This window comes from Micropterus salmoides, unplaced genomic scaffold (genome assembly GCF_014851395.1).
Source record: "Micropterus salmoides isolate LMB-PRFRI ecotype aquatic unplaced genomic scaffold, ASM1485139v1 Ms_hic_scaffold_7, whole genome shotgun sequence".
Taxonomy (NCBI): domain Eukaryota; kingdom Metazoa; phylum Chordata; class Actinopteri; order Centrarchiformes; family Centrarchidae; genus Micropterus; species Micropterus salmoides.
Genome location: NW_024044459.1, coordinates 33535751 through 33559367, shown reverse-complemented (window position 1 = coordinate 33559367; position 23617 = coordinate 33535751). Strand labels below are relative to the sequence as shown.

General features: G+C 41.0%; 1 protein-coding gene across 10 annotated transcripts in view; it reads right to left on the bottom strand.

Annotated features, from left to right (window-relative positions):
* Positions 1–16062, bottom strand: part of fbrsl1 (fibrosin-like 1) — a 376696-nt gene extending 360634 nt beyond the window's left edge. For 3 of the 10 annotated variants that reach the window (XM_038704679.1, XM_038704680.1, XM_038704682.1), the window contains exon 1: positions 15652–16055. The gene's annotated coding sequence lies outside the window, so the exon portion shown is untranslated. Of the gene's footprint in view, positions 1–15651 lie in introns of all 10 variants that reach the window. The other 7 variants (XM_038704683.1, XM_038704684.1, XM_038704689.1 and 4 more) reach the window with 5 other exon arrangements.
* Positions 16063–23617: the final 7555 nt, after the last annotated feature.

Below are 23617 nucleotides of genomic sequence, written 5' to 3'. Positions count from 1 at the left end.
AAGAGCTTTTTAGACGGACGTTCTTTATAAAAACAGAGCAAACAACAAGAAAGTGATCTGAGAAGCCCACTGGGCGAATGTGACAGCTTTTAAAAATGTTCACATGGTGTTTAAAAGAGTACAAGCGATCCAGCCTGGCCAGAGATAACACATTGTCTTTACAGTGACTCCAGGTATACGGTCTGTGACTTTTATAAAAAATCCTCCACACATCAGACAACTCATGTGCTTCAGTCAGCTGCCTGAACCTGCGTGATGAAGCAAGATGAGGTTCTTGATGATTCCTGTCAAGCTTTGGATTTTCAGTACAATTAAAATCCCCTCCTAAAAACAAATACTCATCACTATTACAGTTCTGGATGGTGTCACACAGAACATTTAGCACCGCTAACCTGTCTGCTCCACTGGTTGGTGCATAAACATTAACAAACACAAGGTTAACATTTTCAAAATGAGCTTCAACCTTCAATAAACAACCCTCAATAATTTCCTCTACTTTATAGGAAGAAGGTACAAAGCTCTTGGAAAACACAATTCCCACTCCTCCAGTACAGCTGGACTTATGGCTCAGAATGACTTCCCCATCACACCCTCTCCTCCAGACACTTTCATTATCTGTACTACTGTGTGTTTCCTGAATCAACATCACATCTATTTTCTTCAGTTCCATCAGCTTAAAAAAAGCAGTTCTTTTAACATCATCCCTAGCTCCATTTAGGTTCAAAGTGCCTATGTTGAAATCACACATGGAGAAAAAGAAGAGAACGAGAGAAAAAAAGAAAAGAGAGAAACACGTTTTTTTGTTTAAACATTATCAGCTATTTGTGCTTTTACTCTGAGTACCAGTTTCTTTAAACGATAGATTTCCTGGTCTGTTAGTACATCATCTTCAAAGTTTCCTGATATTTTTGTCAGAGACTTAGCTGACTCAACAAATAGTTTCAGATCCGAAAAGTGGTCTTCCACTTTCACAAGCCTGGCACCTTTAGTTTTCTGCAGGAATGTCCTGATATCAGCAGGGGAGTACCGATCCTGCTGGTCCTGCTGGGTCAGGGAGAAATCACTCTCTGGCTCCTCTAAAAATGTCCCAGCTTTTGTGCCTGTAGTTATTTTGATGGCTTTTGCATTGCTATGGACCTGTTCTGAATGTTTCCTTTTTTGTGACAGTTGACATGTCATCATCATACATCTCTTCATTTTCACCAAAGTCCTCACACACTGACAGATTATCACGCACATCATTTTCTTGATTATCAGTGTTTTCCAAACTGTTGGGACACTCAGTCAGTTTATCTTGATCTTTGTTTGACCCTGTCTCTGTAACGCTGTCAGCCTGCTGACTATCACTGCCAGAGCATACAGGGGGGGTCCCCCTCCTCGGGAGCCCGGCCAGCGTGGTGTACAGCCCCGGTAGGTTCTGTCTCCGGAGCCAATGGCTCCCCCGCGGGAGCTGGGGCCTGAACCCCCGACACCGCTTCTCCAGCAACATCAGTGGACCAATGGCTCCATTCATGTGGGAGGGCAGACTTCACGCCACCGCAGCCCACCACCTCTCCAACCGCTAAACCGGCCTCCTCTACAGAACACTGTACTGCCGGCACCAGTTTGATAGCATGACGGCGTGTCAGCTTCTCAAACTCCGCACCACCTTCCACAACTAGGCCCGCAGCAAAACACTGCGAAGCCAAAAAAAACACCCGAACAACTAGCAGATACTTTTATCAGGAACTATATGAAACACAGAAAAGAGAAAATGAACATGTAGAGATGTTATTCACTCACTGCACCACACTCTGCAACTTCACGCTCCTGTCATTCCGCCATTCACTCAGAGAGAGAGAAAATAAACACATCTTGTAACTTTGTGGCACAAAGAAAAACAAAATCTGTTTAATAAACTGCTATGAAGGAGACACTTTTAGTTAGTTGAAGAGATTCTTCTCATATTAGATCAGTCTATAAAAACAGTTTTCCCTCTTGCAACTAGGAGACCCTCGTACAGTCAGTGTGTATGAGATTGATAAAAAATGTGGATCAGTGGATTCATATTCACGATGGTCATGAATTAAAGCTTCAATGGCAAAATATGTTTTAAAATCTACCAGTGATACAGCCAGAGAACTGGTCTTTCAACTAGGGTTTAAACAATTAACGGTTTAATCAGGGTGCGAATTATACAGTGACAACCGGGGGGGTCAACTTTTTTTCCCCAGGTCAAAAGAGGAAACCCAGTACAGCGCAGGCACGTGCTTCAGTGAACTAAAATCTTACAAAGCTTACAATATCCTTGCTTATTTAACTAATGTCATCAGTCTGTAGATAATGATATATCAAATTCATTACACCAGTTCACAGGTGCCCCAAACCACACAACAACTTTTGTATTCTAGAGCAAACTACCAGCAAGTCAGACACACAACAGCCGACCATGATGACCGCTCAAAACAGACCCACACAATGCTGAGCCAGAACCAAAGACACTATCATAAAATACAGTCTGCATTATCATATCTAATTCTTATCATTCCCATCAAGTTTAAAGTTCAACTTACTCTTTTTTTTTTTTGCAAATATCTCCTTTCCTGTTGCTCATGTTGACTGTGAATGATGTAATCTGCGTCCAATAAAGCAGTAGTCAGACACTGTCGTTGGGGAATTGGGAATTTCTGGGAATTCCAGAGTTGTAACAAATGCCATGTTTATTGTGAAAGGACTCACAAAAGACTTAAAATGAAATAAACTATATATTGATGTAAAAATGTATCTCTACAATAACTAATCCCCAATTTCACTGTTCATGCCTAAGCACCAGTGTTAGCTGACAATTAAATAAAATTTGAAATGACATAGTGATAATAAAATGACAGGGTGGGCTCTCAGCTAGCTAACATCAGATAGCTCATTTTAAGTGAAAGAAATGCCAAGACCCCCCCAATTCAAACCATGGGTTTAATGATAAACCATGGTAACATTCCCAACAGTTATTATTACTGTACACATGATAAAATGACAGTCTCCCAGAGTCAGGCACACGTGCACAGTATGCAAAGCGAGTTTGGGTGAATGACAACGGGTCGCTATGGAGATTTATCAGCATGTCTGAAGTCTGGTTGCATTTTAATTTTTATAAAAGAGCTGAGGGAAACCTGATTGAAGAAAATGACCTTACAGCGAACGCAGTATGAGTTAATCTTTAGCTTTAGTTTGTCTGTCTGACTTGCTAACACAGCTTGTAAACTGAAGCTCTCAGTGTTAGCTGCTCTTGTAAAAACGCCACACTTGTTCTGCTGCTGTAACGTTATGTGTCCGCAGACTCTATTCGTCCACTGCACATGATAATACGTTACGCAGTTTAGTCTCACACCAATATATCTTATTCATTTAAAATCCAGCAGATGTCAAATTAGTTGTAAAAGTGTTCAAACAGTAGAAGACTGTTTATATCACCATAATATTTAAAATAATATAAAATCTTTAATGATAATGCACACTTAGATGGTTTTCATATTTTACATAAATTATTAGCTGGTATTAGCTGGTATTATTTTATGTTTATGCAAACAAAATGTTAATTTTATTTGTAATTTTCAATATAAAACTTGTTGAAATGCTTTCAGTGTGTATCAGCACATTTTAACAATACCGTGATTATACTGATAACATTTTGGTCACTATAAATCGTGATGTGAAATTTTTATATAGTTTCATGCCTTCTACCAACATTTTAAAACTTTATTATAAAATTCGTTCTCACTTTCTCTCAGGTGTCAAATATCACACAAGTATTGTGGCTCTTTCTTTAAATGTCCTGTCACGTGTGAATACAGCTGTAAGGGACATTCATGTAAAAGACACCTTTATCTGAATGACAAACCATCACTTTAACAGCTTGATGATGTGACACTAATGTTACGTATTCCAGGTCTGAAAAGGATGTCAAAGTTTTTTATTGTCAGCCAGATCCTAATACATCTTGTCTTGTGATTAAATGTGTTTTGTGTGAAGTAGAACCTTTTTTTATGTTAGTAAAGGCCGTCTTTATTATAGGCGAGGCAACCAGCCAACACAATAAACTGCAGGAAACATGATAGCAGAAACAATGCTATTTTCACAGAAGACATTTTGAGTCACTCAGTAGGGTATAATTACATTTCCTGTGAGTATCTGCTCCGTAAATTTCATGGCAAATTGAAAGAAGTATGGCCATGATATAATGACATGCATGTATACACTATAGACAGCAGAGTATTAAAATCTAGCCAATAGCAGCCCTAATCCAACTGTATTGAAAAGCTGCACACCGTGTCACGCTGGATTACAGCAACGCAGATTTTGGCCAGAATCAATCAAATGTATTATGGAAAATGATGGTAAAATATGGCCAAAGCTGAAATTTGCTAGAGTTATGCTTGTAGATGGAACCCTTCTTGCATTGGTGATTCACCTCCTCCCAGCATTCATTATGGATGAGGTCCCCTTGGTCCTTTCATGACAGTCTCTTTCATCCCCGGAGACTAGAGAACTTTGAACTCTTCTCTTGCTGTAGCTTTAATGGTGCCAACAGCAACAAAAGCATACAGTTTCTTTGGACTATACATGTAACGCTGGTAGAGCTCTCCTGGCAGTTTACAAAACATGCCACCGTGTGTGTAAATGTGTGTTCAGCAGGTCTTAATTAATGGAAGGCCTGAGGATCTGTATTGTGTTATGTATGAGAGTAAAACAGACCTATGAATATATATTCCATGAATGTTGAAGACATGTTTTGCGTAGTAGCTGCAAAGGCTAAAGCGTGCACACACCCACACCCACACACCCCTACCCCCTTTATGGGGAAATTTATAGATGACAAGATTCAGTCTGCTCTTGAAAAATGGGCAAGTTGAGCTAAGTGCGCCTTTCCAGGGAGCGATTCCTTGAGTCTGTGGTCCTTATGTCGATGGTTGTTAACAGCTCCCTCTATTGCAAACTCAACATCCAGCATCAGTCTGTGAGTGAAATACCTCCGCTGGTGAGATCGTAAGTCTGTCAGAGGAGACTTGAAATATGGCTCTCATCGGACCACCTAGGAGTTGAACCCAGAATAAGTGCTGATGTTTGTGTTGCAGCTGGGGAGTGCTGCAGCTTTTAGTTCAATCATAGCACCGCCGTCTTGTTCTTCTTCCTCCTCCTCCTCCTCCTTTTCTTTGTCAATTACTCTTTGTCTTTGTCCAACTGTGGTCACAAGGTGAACACGAGACCAACAGGAGACCCTTCTTTGCCGCAACAGATGATGAATCCATAAAGAGATTTCTACCCTACAAAAACCCACCAACATATAAAAGCTCCAGTATTGATTGCACCCTGGTTGGATTCCGGCTTGTTTTCCACCCACTGGAGCGTGCCTGGAATATGAAGTCATGAAAAGCTCTTTGTGCTCATGTTAGGGTGATCACTAATACATATGTAAGGTTTTGTTGTTTTTCCCCCACAAGAGTTTCACTCAACTTTCCAAAGGTTTTCCACCTGGCCATTTTTGATTGTCATCTCAGCTCCATCTTTGATGTTGTACCTGCTTGAACTGTTGCACAGACAGGAGGATCATAAAAGAAAGGAAGAGTAGCAAAAGTTTAATGGGCGGGATTGTCTCAGGAACATTGTGCTGTGGGCTGCACCATCAGTTCAGTGTTTGATCTATGATAACTTTCATTTCTGCAAGTTTCAAAAAAAACAAAACAACTCATCAGATAGTGTAGGCTGATGTTCATGGAAACTGTGCTTTCGACAGTGTGAGGTCCTGGTCCTGTTCTCCCTGTACTGTTTTCGAGGACAGATGCAGTGTGTGTTTAGTGGTAAAGTTAGAGACAGCTTATCGTTTGTGCCAAAAAACAATATTGTTTTTTTTATCAAAAATTCTAAAACATATTTTCCATCCATACATTTTTTTTTTGGAAGGTGTAAAAGCATCTCGACTAGCAACAGCATCAAATAAGGCATAAGAATTCAGTCTCAGCGCATCCCATAAACAATCCTTGCAGCAGTAATCAATAATACAGCATATAAAAGCAAACAACCTGTGTCTATGAAGATTCTCAGTCATCCAGGTCATAGTTATCCAACGAAGGTTAAATTCAAGGGCAAGTTGCCCTTGAATTTAACCTTCTTTGGACAAACAACCTGTATCACACTGTTTCATAGAAGATATTACATTACATTTACTTGACAATTTTATCCAAAGCGACTTACAATTGCTATATATGTCAGAGGTTCCATGGCTCTGGAGTCAAGTGGTGAATGTGTCACAGTGGGGAATTGAACCCGTATCTCTCAAAGGCATGTGTCTTTTCCACTGTCCCATCGCCACCCCAGATACCCAGTTAAAAGCCAACATCGGTCCTATTCATTTTGCATTCATTTTGAATTTTAAAAACTAGTGAAGTCAGGTGTAAAATCAGATAATAAAAATTCAACTTGCAGTGTAAACACTCTCTATACTTTAGCCAAGTGTGTGTAGTAGACAAGCTTCAGTTAATGATGAAAATCTGTTTAAGCTGATCCAGGTATTTTCCTATTAAACTAAAAGAAATTGAAGAGGATGAACGTGACATTTTGTTTGCGCTCTATGATTAAGTTGGGTTTTTTTGTCTCTGCGAGGCCATAATAGAAGTGTGTTTTGTCTACGGAAAACCCACAGTGAGGAAGCTCTTCACCACAGTGAACATTCAGATAAGTGGAAAGTGCTTGACACATGCCATTTGTGTTTTATTTCTTTTATCGTTGTGTCAGCAAGGCCCCCCCAGCTGCCATCCCATCACAGGTTCTCTCTCTTACTAGTACTAGTTGAACACTACGACCTTTTGATCCCTGGCAGACGGCCACCCGCCGGCTCCAACATCCTTCACCTGCAGCACTGCGATTTCACCCACTTGGTGTGTGCATTTGTTTCCCCCATGAGTTTTGTTCTAGTCAGGGTGAGAAATGCTGTAGAAGGTACGTACAAATACTCATTTAATATATGTATACACATCCCTTGAACAACATTTAGTCCATTATGTGACACAAACTATAAAAAAAATTAAAATCAACTATCCCATAAAACCAAATCAAAAATATAATTCACTATTGAATTAGGTCTTCTGTGCACACTTTCTCCAGCATTTTAGACTACCACTTTGAACTCCTTCAGTTTGAATCACTCTATCAATGAATTCAAATTAGAGCAGCAATGATCCTATTAATTAACTTCATCCTGTCAAAGTATCAGGCAGAGAGAATATCTCATTTGCAGCTCAGCATGACATTGAAAAGCACATGCCTAATGAGCGAGCCCTTTTTGTCAATGCTTGGTAGCTCAACAAATCTGTCTCTACAAACATATTTATCTCTGTGTACTTGCAGGACAAGAATGGTGCTGCACATGTAGGTCAATCATAGGGATTAGTGTGTATTCCTTATTAATAGCTCACCGGGGTAACCAGGCTAATTGGCATTTTGGGGGCCTTGATTTAGCCAAAGAGAATCAGCTGATGATACCTACTCTTTTCAGCTAATCCTTGGCTCCGATCCATACAGCTTTCCACAAAAACACCTGGGAGATGCACAGTACACTTGTATCTCCAGCAGCTGCAGTTATCTTGCTCAAGGGAACCTCGATTATAATGGCTGAGAAACAGAAGAATGTTGCAGTGCTGTGAATAAAAAATGTGTGCATTCAGGTCTGTGAAAGAAATAGTATGTTATTATTTTAAACCTGCAATAACAATTTTTTTTTGTCACTTGGGGGCAGAGGAAACAGGTTGTGAACACAACAATAGGTGCATTTGACTTCATGCGGCGCTGCGCTGATTTAATGTGGTAAATACTGGACTTAACATAAGGCATGCTGGTTAGAAATTGTTACAATTGTTAGAATTTCACCGGCGCTGCAAAACACCACCGTGTCACATGACATTAAAACCTCACGGGAGCAGGCAAGTCCGGCGGCCGCAGTTGCTTTTGTCCGGCTGCACAAAGCTAGAACCACTCTTTTGCCTGGTCTCGCGACATTTTTCTTTGCAAATGCCACGAGATCAGTCATTAATCTCAGCTCACAGTAAACTCATGCAGTTAAAATGTGCCCGACTTGGTGTTTTTATACCCTGCACTTGCCTGCCGCTCACGTTTGACTATCAACTCTGCAAAAGTCAGCTGCAGTCATCTCGAATGCACCTATTATCAAAGTTGATATAGTAAATTTGTTAGCAAACAGTTGCTTATAACTTGCTTACAATATGCATTTACACATCGAGCAGTTACAGACAAACCTTACCATCAATTTGGAGTTGTCTTCAATCCAAGTCCTCCAGTTCACTCTCTTTTAGCTCTGTTTTTGGTCTCTACCAACTCCTGAGGGAGATGTCTGATTCTTTAACTGCTAAATGCTCCACTCTGTTCACCAGCTAGTTGCTAACTCTGTCTGCCGTTTGTTACTGAGCAGGTAGTGTAGATACAGTGACCCAAAAAATTACAGGTGTGGTCCAGACAGCTAAACCATACGCTGAAAGCTCTGTAAATGCAAGAGAGCTGCAGATGGAGATGGTAATTCTCTTTAGACTCATCACATTGTTTTTATATCCCCATCCATTCACAGCATTTCTTAGAGCAGCTAAGGTCTTCTGTGCAAGTCAAGTCTAAGTCACATCTTTAATACAAAATTAAGGTCAACCACAAGTCTCAGGTGTGAATATTAACCTCTAACATAACATCTTTTGAGAGTTAAAATTGTGTTCATGTTTTTGTTTATGTGAATTCGGTCTCGTCTTACAGCACAAACATGCTTGATACAATCAAAAAAACAGGCAGAATAGACACTAAATTTCCAATAATAGTAAATGTCTGTCTGTGCACAAATATCTCCATTAAAAGACCTGAGAAGTATATGGATAACAAATATCAAGGCCTGATTCATGAGCACAAGATAATCCTCCTCAACTTATACATGCCAACTGATTAACTACCTTCCCTTTCTTATATTAAAACCCTGTAAAATCTCTGAGAACTGTTTAGTGCAATCCAGCGAACCATGTTTTTGTCCCATTAATTACAAGTTTCAACTCGATAGTATTTGAAAGTAAGTGTTAACATAGGTGAAAAAAAGTCTCTACTCCTTCCTCTTCCACTTCGTGCATCAACTTCTGCTCCAATGACAGGATGCCAGATGCGTCGGAGGAGAAATGTAGGCTGGCATCCAGCCATTCTGAGTCACTCTCTGCATTTGTGATGGTCCAACCTGCCTACTTGTGAATGAATCCTCTTCAAATGATGTCTTGTGTTAGGCAGATGATTCTCGTCATGGATTGTAGATCACTTCCGCCAACACAGTGACATCTTCCCAGCTGCCCACAGCAGCAGCAACAATCCACCTTCACACTGATTCCTATTCCCTCCTCAGCTGCCTCCCTCTCCTCTCCCCTCGCCAGTCTCTGTGGTCTGTTTAATGAGCTCACTCTGAGCTGTGTTTAAGCTCATTAACCTTTGTGGGTGGTGAGTCCCACAGAGAGGGAAAGCCATTGATACACAGACACAGATATAAAGAGGGAGGTTTTTTACACTTCAAGCACATTGTGATTTAATATATTAAGATTCTGCAAATTATAGTTAAAAATACTTGGCAGCTTAAAATTTGAGGACTTCTTCAAAGCTGTAAAATGCCACCAATTTGAAATGCTTCATAATTTGTTGAATAAAATAACACTTGATTTTCAGTGGAAATAACTGACATTATAAATTGAAATGTGATTATTGAATGTATATCTTCAAATGGAAAACTGTACGCCTTACAGGACAGAGCCCCTAATCTCTGATAGGATCCAGGATCACATCACACATTAACGTAATCTGTAACCCCCAAGTTAATGTAGTCTGCCCTTCGGCCTTGGAAGCAACACTGGATGCTAATGATTGATCCTTACGTTAAAGCAGATAAACACCCTGGTCAAACCACTCCTTACACTTTCGCTCTTCTGTTTTTTGGTTTAGTTAAGGCTAGAAAAAAAAAAGACAACCCTCCAAACTCTAAATGCCAAGTACTGCTCTTACCACAGGCCCATGCACTGGCAAGTGGCAACCTCCGGCTCTCACGACTGAAGCCAACGCAGATTACTTAAACCTGCATTCTTTCTAACGGCCAGCAGGGACCGACTGCCCTGGTTGCACAGTCCGGTTCCATTATAAATAATGGTAAAATGAGACTACTTCTCACATGATTTATTACTTTAGTGAACACTTTTCTAGTGAGTTGATGGTTGTTAGTTTCAAGTCTTCTTCAATACAGCATGAAATTCATTATGGTCCCATTTAGAGGAAAATAGACGACGGGTGGGGCGACCTGTCAATCAAGGTTTGAGTGATTCAGATCCACTGCACTGTGTACATTTAACTAGGACCATTGAAAAAGCTTATTAGGAGTACGGCTGGTCATTTCTTTCAGTAAGTACGTTTTGTTTTGAGCCTGTTTTTAGCTAACCAAAACTAGTATCCTGATTAAAATCACAGTTCACGTGAATTACAGATGCACCTTGCTATCCAAGCTTACTGGCGCCACGGTCTAGTCCACATATGGTCACATCCAATGCAAAAAAACAACATGGCGGCAGGAAAAACTGCCAAACTAGAGACTTCAAAACGGAAGTCTACAAACCAATGGGTGACGTCAAAGTGACTATGTCCACTTCTTCTATACAGTCTATTAGGGGTGTGCATCTTCACTGGTCTGACGATTTGATTACGATTATCAGGTCAAGGATTTGATTCAATATATCAGGATCGATCACTTCAAGGGAGGGAATTTCTATGCACCTTGTTACGATTAGGAGGGCTACGATGCGATTGTAAAACGAATAGGATAAAGATGTTTGACTACTTGGTACTTTTCAAGCAAATTATTTGTATCAATCCTAACAAGTAGGTAGTAATGAAATGCAGATATTTAATGTTACTTAATGTAAATGTAGCTAACAATACATAGCATTGCCTGCCATTTTTACTTCTGATGCTGCTGTTATTAGTATAGAGTCAGATGGGGGTTGAACTACGCACTTTACAACGCTCCAGCCAAACCACGTTCACTCCACCTTAATATATCTGTTCCTTTTTTTGTCTCATCTAGTGTAGTTACATGTTTGTGTCTTGTAAGTTGATTATTGTAATCTTGTATTGAGCACCATGTGCCTCGAGAATCGGCATTTTGTTAATTTGAGTACTCGATATGTGGATGAATGAACAAACAGACAAAAAAACTTCCTGCTCAGCTTCCAGACCGCAGTCTGAAGAGGAGATGTTAGCTAGCGCTAACTGCCTTAACTTTCCCAGCAGTTGGAAAAAGACAGACAGACTCTAATTAACGGACACACTGTGACCTGCACTGAGCCTGCGCTAGGCGGAACAGTGGTCCAGTTGATAGCGCTGTGGCCTCACAGCAAGAAGGTCGCGGGTTCAAACCCGGCCTTTGAAGTTTGCATGTTCTCCCCGTGTCTGCGTGGGTTTCCTCCGGGTGCTCAGGTTTCCCCCACCATCAAAAACATGTTAGGTTCTCCAGTCAGTGCCATTTGACCAGACACTGAAACATCTGGAGTTGGTCCCCAGGCGCTGCACAGCGGCTGCCCACTGCTACTTTGAGGGATGGGTTAAATGCAGAGAGTGAATTTCGCAACATGTATGTGACATTAAAGTATCTTCTTCTTACATTTACAGCCAGACTGAAACCTAGCGCACGTGTTTTCCTCTGCTCCGCTCGCTTTCACCGTCACCTTCTGCCGCCTGTCACATACACAAGTATGAGGAGAGGACGCTAGCTTAGCGCTACCGTGCTGCACAGTGTGCCGGTGAAAATCATTAATTAGTTACGCATTGATTTTACTGATCATGTGAAAGTTTAGTAGCAGCAGTTATTCAATCAACAACTGACTGTCCGCGCCGAACAGGGAGAACCACACATCTCCTTTGTGTGTACACACCATAGAAAGTCCAGAACTGTACTTCCGTATTTCCGAGTTCTGGCTTTTTCATTCCGTCAACATTACCATTATAAATTAACCTCTAGATAATCGATTGACATTTGTCCGCGACGCATCTGAAAATCAATTATTTTCCCCATACCCCTACAGTCTATGGTAGAAGTCCAAATGTTGACAGGCTTGCCTAGCCTTTATGACTGATAAATTATATTTGGGCAATTGCTGTTCAAGAGAGGGGTTTAGTGACAGCCAAGCAGAGTGTTTAGAACCCAGGTTTAACCCATTCCTGATTAGATTTGTAATAACCAGCTATGCTCTGCTATTAAATAAGGCAGTATGTTTGTTTCATATTTGCCATCCACTGAAGACAGGGAGTGTAAAAGTGGAGAAAATAAATTATTACACACACACACACACACACACACAGCTATAGCGCTGGAAGGTTTCTAGTCAAATCTTCAACGAGCAGGAAGTAGGCAAGAGAAGTGAGAATGGCGTCAATCTCATGGTGTAACATCCTCATACTTCAAGTGAGGTCAAATAAAAAGTGGAAGTTGGTGTCAGTCTGTCTTCAGACAGCTTTTATCTGTCATTCTGCAGTATGAGGTCGAGACGATTTCCTTTACTTCAGATGGAAGTGAAAACCACAAGACCTCCTCAAAAAACTACAAATCGAGCATGTACAGTTCTACAGCCTCAGATGAAATTGCATCTGCAGTTTTTAGTGTGCTCAATTTAATCATTTTGATAAACAAACAATCTTTTCAGCACATTTTCTCTGGATTTTGCTCTCTGAGTGACAAACACGCATTCATACAGACACTTACACATTATCACTGTGCACATATACAATAGCAGTAAAAAGCGCGTGAAGTGCATTAGCTTCAGCTCTGACATGACATGCTCCATTACCAGCTGGCGTTATGCCCTTTTTAGAGCCTCATACAGTCCTCCCACCACACCAAGCTGTAGAAAGAGGAACTTCTTTTCACTTCTGACCTTTGACCTCTATTGAAGCAGCTAAACAGTCCCACCCCACCAACACCCCCACCCTTTTCTATAAAAATGTCTGCTGCAGTTTGTCAAGGGAAACAACATTAAAAGGAATTCAGCAGTATTCATACAAGCCCCTCTCATGAGTTTGGTCTGGTTAGATTTTAAATTTTAAATGAAAGTCCAAAGCTAAGTAGTTTAATTTAATCTTGGAGTTCCACTTTGATATTTTCCTTTTTTCTGTTGTCTACACTTTGTCTTCCTCCTCTGGACTCTTTCATATCAAATTAGCAGTGACTAAAACAATATTGTTCCATTGGCAGTGTGAGTTAAATAAGTAGCATACATGTTAAATGAGTACACAGACTGACAATCCTTTGGAAGGAAAAAATCCCTCCCATCACTCTCTACACTCTCCCGCGGGACTTGTGGTTATGATGCTTACATGTTTCTTCAAGAAAGCCTGGTTGTTTCCATCCCTCTGCCTCTTCCTGATTGTCTTTTACAGCCACTGCTCCCTGGGGAGGAAGCTGTCATATTGTTTCTCCCTCCAGCAGATGCTCTCCTCCTGCCGTAATCTGTCTGCCGCTGAGCCAATATTATTAGGCGCACATCTTTACGGGGGGGGGGAGTGAGGGGGGGTTGCATATTCACATCTTTACAGTTCACTTATTCGGTGGCAGAAAAGGTTAAGAGCTAGTGAGACCGGAGGAGAGGATTAGTGCTGTGAGAATTGCTTTTATTACTGTTAAGGTCAGAGCCATATTTAAAATCCATGAGAGAGCAGCGTCGGTGGATATGTGGCCAGATGGGAGAGCTCGTCACAGCGCCGCGCTGCAGAATCAGCTCTGACTTTGATTTCATTAAAGAGACACTGTGAGGTTTCTTATGAATACGAGATAACCACGTAGGAGCGGGAGATAAACTACAACAATGGTATCGGCAATCACTGGAAATCAAAGTGTATCCACATGGAGAGGAGCAAAGAGCCTGTTTGTGCCATGTGATATAATGGTCTGAAAAGGATTACATCATCGTTTGGGATGTAGGAGGGTGGGGGGGGGCTGAAGAGAGAAGACTTGGACTGCCACCTGGTGTCCATCTCCCCAACTACAGCCTCCTCTGATCTGAAACTACCAGTGTTAGAACAAAGCTCCCCGTGGGTGCTACTGAATGAGAACATTTGTTCTCCCAGACGTGCTGCATGAATTACCAGCAGCAACGCTCCTCTATGCTAGATGAAACAGGAAAGTGTCCGTACACAGGGGGAAGAGTGGCAGCCATAGTTTTATATGTGAGAGCATGGTAAATGGTGCTTGCCCGGCACCCATACATCCTCAGTCTGGCTGAAGTGTTGCCATTGCCAAGACGCCATTAGACAGCTGCGTGGTATTTGCAGAGCTGCAGCATAATGATACAGGGGACTGTGTTTAGTGCTCGTCATTGTTTGGGCATTAAAACTCTTTCAAGTCGACACATCCTGAAAAGCCTGCAGAGTGCAGCCATGAGGGAGCCATCCGGCCTTGTCCGGCAATGACACGGCAACGTGTTATCACATATTTCCAGAAAAGGGAGCTTGTTTGTGTTTGTTTTTAGCTGAATCAGGAGCAAATCTCAGGAGAGTCTATTAATGGCACTTACAAACTAATAGCAAAATGGCTTAAAAGCTTCAACTGCTACCTTAGTGTGAGTCTGCAAGAGGCACTTCATTTGGTTTCTGTGGCAATCCAGATTTTCATTGCCACAGAAATCACCATCTCTTAGAAAAACAAGAGTGGTATATTGGATCAATTATACATCATTATTCAGATGCTTATGCTACATTGAGGTGACAACCGCAGCTGACTAAGAGTAAAGTGATGTCTTGTTGGGTGATAACCAATGCTGAGAAACACTTGTTTGAGCCTCTAGTGGCTTGATGTCATTTCAAATAGACTTTCACCTTAAATTTTAGACTCTTTCAGGTCGCATTCATACACTTAACATTTGTAGCTGTCAAGAGTTCTGGAGGCCGAGAAACTGAAGCAATTGGAAAACACAAAGAGACCTATTTAAATTAAATAAAGACAAGTACAATAAGAAAATTAAAAAGCTGTATAAAGCATGTGCGTTACAAGCTGCTGTCAATCACTTATCAGCAAAAGAAATCCAAAATCAGCAGGGGTGTAACAAGTTGGCTTGGGGCCCCAATGCAAGATGGTCATAGCGGGCCCTCCCATCACCATCAAAATAGCATAATGACAGTATCAAATTAGAGGAATGAAAGCATGAAAGCGACCAGCCACAGCGAAATGCACTGCACAGTCGACCAAACCAAACAAAGATGATAAGTCATAATAGCAAGACAGTGAGACTAGCCTACCTGACCAAATCGATGTTGGAGCACCATAAGAGATTAAAACATAGCCTAACCGGTGATCAATAACATGTTAGGTTCTCCAGTCTGACACAGATCTGGAGTTGATCCCCAGGCGCTGCACAAAGGCTGCCCACTGCTCCACTGAGGGATGGGTTAAATAAAATAAAGTACCCTTACAGCGCACCTTCACATGTAAGAACAGGTGATCCCTGGTGACAGCGCACAATGACACACGTGAAACAAGATCATAATCAATGACTGTGCACCACACTGACATGCACTGCATGGTGCTTAGTGTCAAATAATTAATAAATAAGTTTTACTCACATTATAGGCGCGCTCTCCTGAGCTTTATGATGTGCAAAGTCGTTTATTAAACCCTTCAAATCCAGGTGGCAGGCAGGGCCCTCTCGATTGACAGTGTGGCAGACTTGTCCAGATTAACGGGTCTGTGTCGGTGAGCTCCTCAGTTAAGATGTGATAAGTTTTAGTTTGGAAAAAGATCGTTTTGGAGAGGCCACAGTCAACCATGGCTGCATCAGCCAACCCAAAGCGTGCAGCGATGCAGTTGGTGTCCACGAAAAATATCTTGGTTAGTCGCGCTGTTTTCACACTGCAGATGCTGTCTGTTAAACACCCGCGGAATGACAGGAGTTGCGAACCTCAAAATATTCCATCTGTTGCATCTCACAGTGTTTCAGGCTGTGGAAGTTTGAATGTGTCCGGTGGCACGTAACGTAACGTCATCGTCGTCGTCGTCACCGCGGTGCGCGATACAGGTGCAAGCAGCAGGTGTCCCCTCCGGCTCTTCTTGCCCACACATATATTTTTAAGGAAAATTTTTGGTAGCTTTGCTTTTTTTCTCGCTCGGCTGCTTCTTTCAATTTTTCGCTTCTGAAACCCACTTTTGTGTTTGTACTCCATGTCCTGTAAACTTATTTTCCTAGTTGCTGTCACTTCAATAGCTAGCTACGCTTCTGTGTACGCAGATAGTAAAAAAAATATTACCCACAATTCTGTGCGGGCCCACGTTACACATCTTTAAAATAAAATCCAATGAATTCCTCCTTATTTTAATTTACACTATACAAACTTATAAACGCAACACTTTTGTGTTTGCCAAACATGTAAGACTTTCTAAACAAAAAAAGGCCTATTTCTCTCATATTGTTCACAAATCTGTCAAAATTTGTGTTAGTGAGCACTTCTCCTTTGAGATAATCAATCCACCTCACAGGTGTGGCATATGAAGATGCTGATCAGACAGCTTGGGTATTGCACAGGTGTGCCTTAGGCTGGCCACAATAAAAGCTTCTCAAAAACAAAAGTATTGCGTTTATAATTTTGTCCAGTGTAATTTAGATGTACCTACTGTAGAGTTATGTGGCAATGGAGTGTTTGTATGTCAAAGTATTTCATTTTATTGTATTGTTATTGAATATGATTGAAATTAAGTGTGAAACAACTCTGCGACACATCAGAAATCAATTGTATGTATTCAGATTATTTTACACAAATTAAAATTATACTAGTTTGAGTGGTAAATTAGGTCAGTGGTTATATACACAGACCCCCATTTGATAAGATCTTGTCCAAGGATGGCCCATCTGATAGGATTTTGGCTTTTAGATGTTTTATTCCAAAAAGTGCATGAAATCCATGACCTAAATAGTCATACGTTCGGTCACTATGGAACATACAGATGGACTTGCAGTGAAAAGAAATGACTCCCTTTTTGCTGGGGACCCCCTGGAACCCCTTCAAGGACCCCTTGACCCATTGAGAACCACTGAATTACGGGCCCTGCAACGACTGCGGGTCCCAACACAACTGCATTCCATATATGGTAGTACGGCGCTGTATTAGCATTGTTGTGGAGGCAGACATATAGAGGATATCTCACTACCTGTGCATATAAAAAATAAAAATGATCTGGAGGGCCTCTACAGTTAAATGTTTAGTTTTTTTATAATTTGGTTGTAACGACCCTGTAGAATTATTTGTCCACTTTCACTAAATCAGATGTGTTAGTAAAAGGGTATTATGGACCAGTGCTAGGACGCTTGTAATGATGATATGCATTTGGGGTGCAGACATACTGGGGGCACTGAGCCTGCAGCAATAGGCCAATAATATTCATATTCATTTGGTTCATGGCCATGCACTGAGCCCTTTCTGAAATGTTAAAGCAAACTTGTCTCTTGAATACACAAGAGTGGTTTTGAAGTGATTTTCATCATTTTTTGAAGCACTAGCTGGTTGAGAGACCCCAGCAGCAGCATAAACTATGTCATCCTGGACCTGCTACACTGCTCATTCTCAAAGAAAATGTAGCAGAACTAATAACTCCAAATATTAGTTCAATCATTCACAGCGGCTAACTGCCAGCTCTGCCAGCTCTGAACACTCCACAGGCAGAGATATTTCATCCTTGCTTTGTGATTTCACAGCCACCTCGCAAATGCTGCTTATGATCTCATTTCGGTTGCTAATGTATTCCCGTTTTTCCGACTCGCTTTGTTCTCGGGGTGGAAAGTGTTTAGTGTGCCAAAGTAATGATTTCTGAAAAGTGGTGTTTACAGGCTTGAATGGGAGCACAGAAAGCAGAGTGAGGGAGGCCTTGAAGCTGTATGCAGATTTAATTAGGTTTTCAATCTCAGCTGGTGATTTCTGCCCCCTTGTCAGCCTGGACATCCTAATAAAGACGACTGCCATGCAATTCATGTTTTACAGCAGACACAAATTAGGGAAATCATTTGTATACTATCAACGCTGTTCAGCTGATTTTGCTATAGAGTGTGACTAGTGCTGGTTGTCACAGAATTAATATTTTTCACATGAAAGTGAGAACCTTGTTTCAACAAACAAGTAGAAGGATAAAAGTGGAGATCTTTTCAGGGACAGTGGTCATTTACATAGATAAACTGTATTTAAATAGCTGATGCAACATCACAGTATTGGTTCTGGATTCTGTGGTTAAAAAAAACAAACAAACTAGACAGTACAAAGAGACAAGTTCAGAAAAGTACACTCAGTCATAACAATGAAGTGAGGCAATGCTAAAATTGTTATTCAGGTCAAGTACTGTACTATGCTACTGAATGAGCACATTTTAATAGCACAGGATCCCCGAGGCAACAAACTCCATTCACATTCCAAACACGGCAGTTTCATTTACTGACCTTGAAGAGTCTTGTTTATACAAATTGAAATTAAACGGCAAAGAGGAAGAAAATCATTCCCCGGTTTAATTTACCGTCATGAAGTAAACAGATCACACAGGGAGAATATTATTTTGCCCACAACTGAGATAATGAGCATTACTCCACTGACAGGACTGTTTACATATTCAGTGCATGGCCACGCCAAAGGGCCCGGACCCGTGGAACAAAGAAGAAAAACAGCATCTCCGATCTGCAAACTAGTGGAAAGCGTGCAGTGGATGATTTGTATTCTTTGTATTTTAATGCCTGTAAAACTTGCTGTAATGGTACTAGTTGGGTGCAGGGGATGGGGGGTGGGGGTGGGGGGTGCATCTCCAGAGCTGGCTGTAAAAGCCTGGCTCCCAAGGGGCCTCTATATGTCACCCAGCTCTGCATCTCTTAGTCCCCATGCCGCACACATAGGCCAACCTTTTGAAATGTCAGCGCGATAAAGCCCGATGGGTTCCGTGTGCTAAACCTGGTGGTGTCAAACGCCATTAGTTTTAATCCTATTTGTGGTGAAATTGCTCTTGAAAGGTAAAGGGATCTATAACTGTCTGGGGCCCAGGGCCAGCCCATTGTAAATCTCTCCCTGTGCTGATGACTCCTCTCCGTGGGTTTAGAGGGTTGGAATGAGAGTGTCTACATGCTGTGTGGAGACGTCGTGTCTCAGCGAACTCTTGGCTAAGTAATGGAGCTGTAGTGGATTGTGGGAGACCATGCATCTCACTGCACAGTGGTGTGTTCCAGTCGCTGAGAAAAGAGCTGTCCTTTCCACTCTGCCGCTCCCTGTTTGTGAGGGCCAGCGGAGCACAGAGATTCATTGGTACTGTGATGACTCTATATGCTCTGCTTTGCTGTGGCACCTTTAAACCCAAATTGCTGCTGCTGTTCACTTCTCTTTGCTCCTTGGCAGAGATGTGAGGAGGAAAAAAAGAGCAACAAAGGCAAATGTTCACTATGGGAGAACAGAATTAAATGAAAGTAATACAAGAGAAATATATGGTGGAATAAAATAGTAAAATACAACAGAACACAATAAAATAGAAATGCTGTGTGTTTACAAATCCTGCAGTGGAATATATTTCCAAAAGGCAGAACTGCCCTGGAAGCACAAATAATTTCATGGGGTCAATTAAATCAAATTTCTGTCTGTCTTAGTTACATTTGCAGTTCAGTCATAAACAAGACAATTATCTGTTCTTTAAGTCACAGGAGGATTTATTCAAGGACATTTGTTTAACATACTAGCTTGTGCACTAAAAAAAAAAAAAAAACACACTTCAAAACAGCAAAATGTCAGCAGAGCTTGGAAATATTTTTCGATTCACACCAGGTCAGTGCTTACACACTGACTTGGCACAGTAGGCAGCTCCGATTGCTGCCTGAATTTATTATTTAATGTGGATCAACCAAACCGAAGAGGTAGGATGACAAAAAAATAAACCAGAAATAAAACATGGATTTTTCTGGGTGTGGTCGCCTATCAAAAAGGAGCTTCTTCAGATAGGTCTTACATAAATGACTGACAATAATAATCATTATATTTATTATCAACATCAATAAATATAAAAGATACCGTTTAGATATAGATACTGTTAGGAACTAGTAACAAAATTATGTGTTTATGAAGTGATAGCCTTGAAGTGGATCTTTAACAGACATGTTTCTTGTTAAATTAAAGAAAACAAAAATACTCAGATAGTCTTGCTTACTTCAGACTAGATAATATATTTTACCCAAACTAGTTCAACAACATTTTAAATCTAAACACAAGATTATCCAGCTGACTGAGACATAGTTTCAGCAGTGTATCTAGTCCATACAGCAACCACAAACAGTCTCTGGTCATATTGTTCTGTATGTCTGAGCCACATCCTCTATGAGACAGAGAAGGATGCTGGGAGCCACTTTCCACTTCCTGATTATGTGATGACTGTGGTTTCCAGTACGAGACTGACACTGTGGCTATACAACTGTTAGTTTAATGTATATGTGTAAAAGTCTGCATAAAACTGAAAAGAAAAGCATACTTGTGAGCACTGCCAAGTGCAAAAAAAAAGGTTGTATGAGGGCACAACAATAATGCTGGTAACCTTTTTGTTTCCATTGGCAACCATTTTGGCCTTTTAACAGTTGAATAATTGGGACATCAAAGAGCAAAACGTGCACCCTAATAAATAAATACACTTTTAATATTTGCTGAATTAATGATATTTAAATATTGCTGTTACAGTGTGAATTGGAACCAAACAATGCTGCACGTGCACTGGTGTCTGTTTTAGAGACATTGGTGAAGCAAATTAAGTTGTTTGACTCTGGAGTGAAACATTTCACTAGTCAGTCCACATCACAAATGTGCAAATTAATTCAATGAGCACAAAAATTGAAAGGGAGAGAATGGATGAACAGTCATCCATCCAGTGACTTGCTAGATTCATTTTTGAGGAACCTGTGAAGAGCATAACAGCAGCTGCACTACTGGCATTTTGTATACCAGGAATTGAGGGTGTGACACCTTAACTGACACTTTCGATTCAAATTCTGTAAAGTATCAGATAAAACACAAACTACAAAGAATTTTGTTTGATTACTATAATGAAGCTGAAGCATAACTGCGTGGTATCTTAATTACTCAAAATATAAAAAAACACAGGACAGTTTTGGGTTTCATAATTCACCTCTCCTTTTCATTGGCTGTATGCACTGTAGCTCCTGCTGATGAACTCCATCCACTAACAGCGCACTGCACAACTCAAGCAGGACCGCAGCTGCTGACTGCATTGTGCGGCCGACCTCATCATGCCAGCCAATCATGAGTGGCGGCTTGTTTGTGTTTCCATTCCATCTCTTCTCAGTCGTGATTGCATTTGAACCGTGGCAAAAGTAGCGTCAGTAAGAACAAGTCGAGCGTGTCTCTCCCTCTCCATGTCCGTCTCCCTGATGTCCTATAAAGGTCCTGTTGCACTGTACAGATGCTGCACAGACTTTCAGGAAATCATCACTGACTGGGAGGACAACATCCTGCGGCTGTGGGTGAGTCTCTCTCTGTGTTTGTGCCGTTGCCAATGCTCTGAATGTGTCCTTGTGAGCCAAAACATGAAGCGTGGATGTGAGGACACACCGCAGTCACAGGCCGCAAGAGTACACTGTGGTGTCATGGTAATGTAACTAAACCCCTCTAATTTAAAATATCAAGGGAAAGCCTTCGAACACCAGATGGCCCCTCTGCAGCCTCATATCGCTGCCGAGAGTTTCCAGTTTTGGGCCTCTGATGTGATTCTGTGCAAGTAGGCTTTTCTGGCAGGAATGCATGTACAGCCGGACCAGAAAATGCACAAGAGGGGGATTTCCACCATCCCAAAATGTTAATCTAGGCCTGTGTTGGCACATGCACAACACAGTAAAAGCTTGACAAAAAGCACATGAACTCAGCAGCTACAATCCAAGATGAGCCCAGCCTTATTTGCATTGCGAGCGAGCCTAACTAGCCCTCTCCAAAGGCAAAATGAAACCTCCTCACGCATCACTGGCATGTAAATCAATTGTGAAATAATGTTTCTTTTCTAGTGAGTTAAGCGGAGTGCTATTAAATGTAACACAGAGGCACCGCGTCACAAACCTAATCTCATTTAAGCCCATGTCATTTAGATTGCAGTGTCAATTCAAATTCAACATCAGACATGCAGGCCGATCTTGCCACTATTGTACATGACACTGAATAAAACATTTCTGCTGCTGCATGCTCGGGTGTACTGGAAGGGGAAGGTGTATTATAGGGGTGCAACAAGTACTTCCATGGCAATTTAATGAGGCTGGGCATGAAAATATTTCATCCACAACATTGCTGTCTGTCCCCTGTGAGACTCTCATGCAGATGAACAAACAGGAGAGATCATTTACTCACCTACATATTGTTTGTTTGCTGTGTTCTAAAGACTGGTGATGTTTGGTGATTCTGTTCAGCTCCATCTGTTAGAATTTCAATTTATTTGGAATTAATGTGGCCCTGTAAAGCTCAATGAGGACAGCAGAGCTAAGGTTTCTTTGTCTTGGGCCACCCAAATCAAAAAGACAATTGAATGTGACTGGGTTATGTCATATGACTGGAATCTCAACATTTTACTTTGTATTCACTTCAGATTGGTAATATTATACTTAGATCTTTTTATATCTGAGTAAAGAACAATGTCAGTGTGCGGGAGCTATTGTTTATCCATGTCTGTCCACAAATAGAGCCCTGACCCTGCAGGTTACGCACAAAACAGGTCTGGCTTAATGTTATAGTTGGAAATCTGGTGCTATCTATTTTTATAATTAATCTAACAATGACTTTGTTGGTAGTTGTTTGGTCTGTAAAATAATAAAATATAAAGCAGTTTGCTAAAGTCCAAGGAGACAAATGTCTTGTTTTGTCCAACCAACCATCCACAATTCAATAATATTCTGTTCACAATTTTATAAAACTGAGAAAATCAGCATATCCTCAAATTGGAGAAGCTAGAACCAGAGAACGGAGAACAGTTTTTTTATTTTATTAGAGAATGACTCAAATAACAAATCTATTACCCAAATAGTTGCCAAACTATGTTTCTGTCAACTCAAAATCAGCTTTTAGGGCAAATAACTATCACCATCTATAGTCAATAGTAGTTTGTGCCTTTCTAAAGAAGACTCTGACAGGTGTGATGGAAGCACACTGAATAACACTAAATTCTCTTAGTTGTAAATCAATTATAATATACACTAAATATACCTGACTGAGATTGTAAGATAATTTGTACTTCCTGTTGACCTCTTAACAAGTCAAACAGTTTTTAAGGAAACGCTGTCCCCAAGTGGTAGTTTGGTAACACAACACTCTGACTGCACTCACTGGTAGGAGCTGTTGTAACAAAATGAACAGATATTGTTTTTGTTTTTTTTCAATTTGAGGACAAGACCCTCGAGATGCAGAAAACCGTGAACAAGCAAAGAAGTCTTGGGGTCATGAAAATAAATAATGGATCTGAGAGAGTTTAGCATGTTGATTGAGTCAGTCTGGCTCATGTAATTTAAATATGAGCTGTGGTGTTGGCTCTGTTCTGATA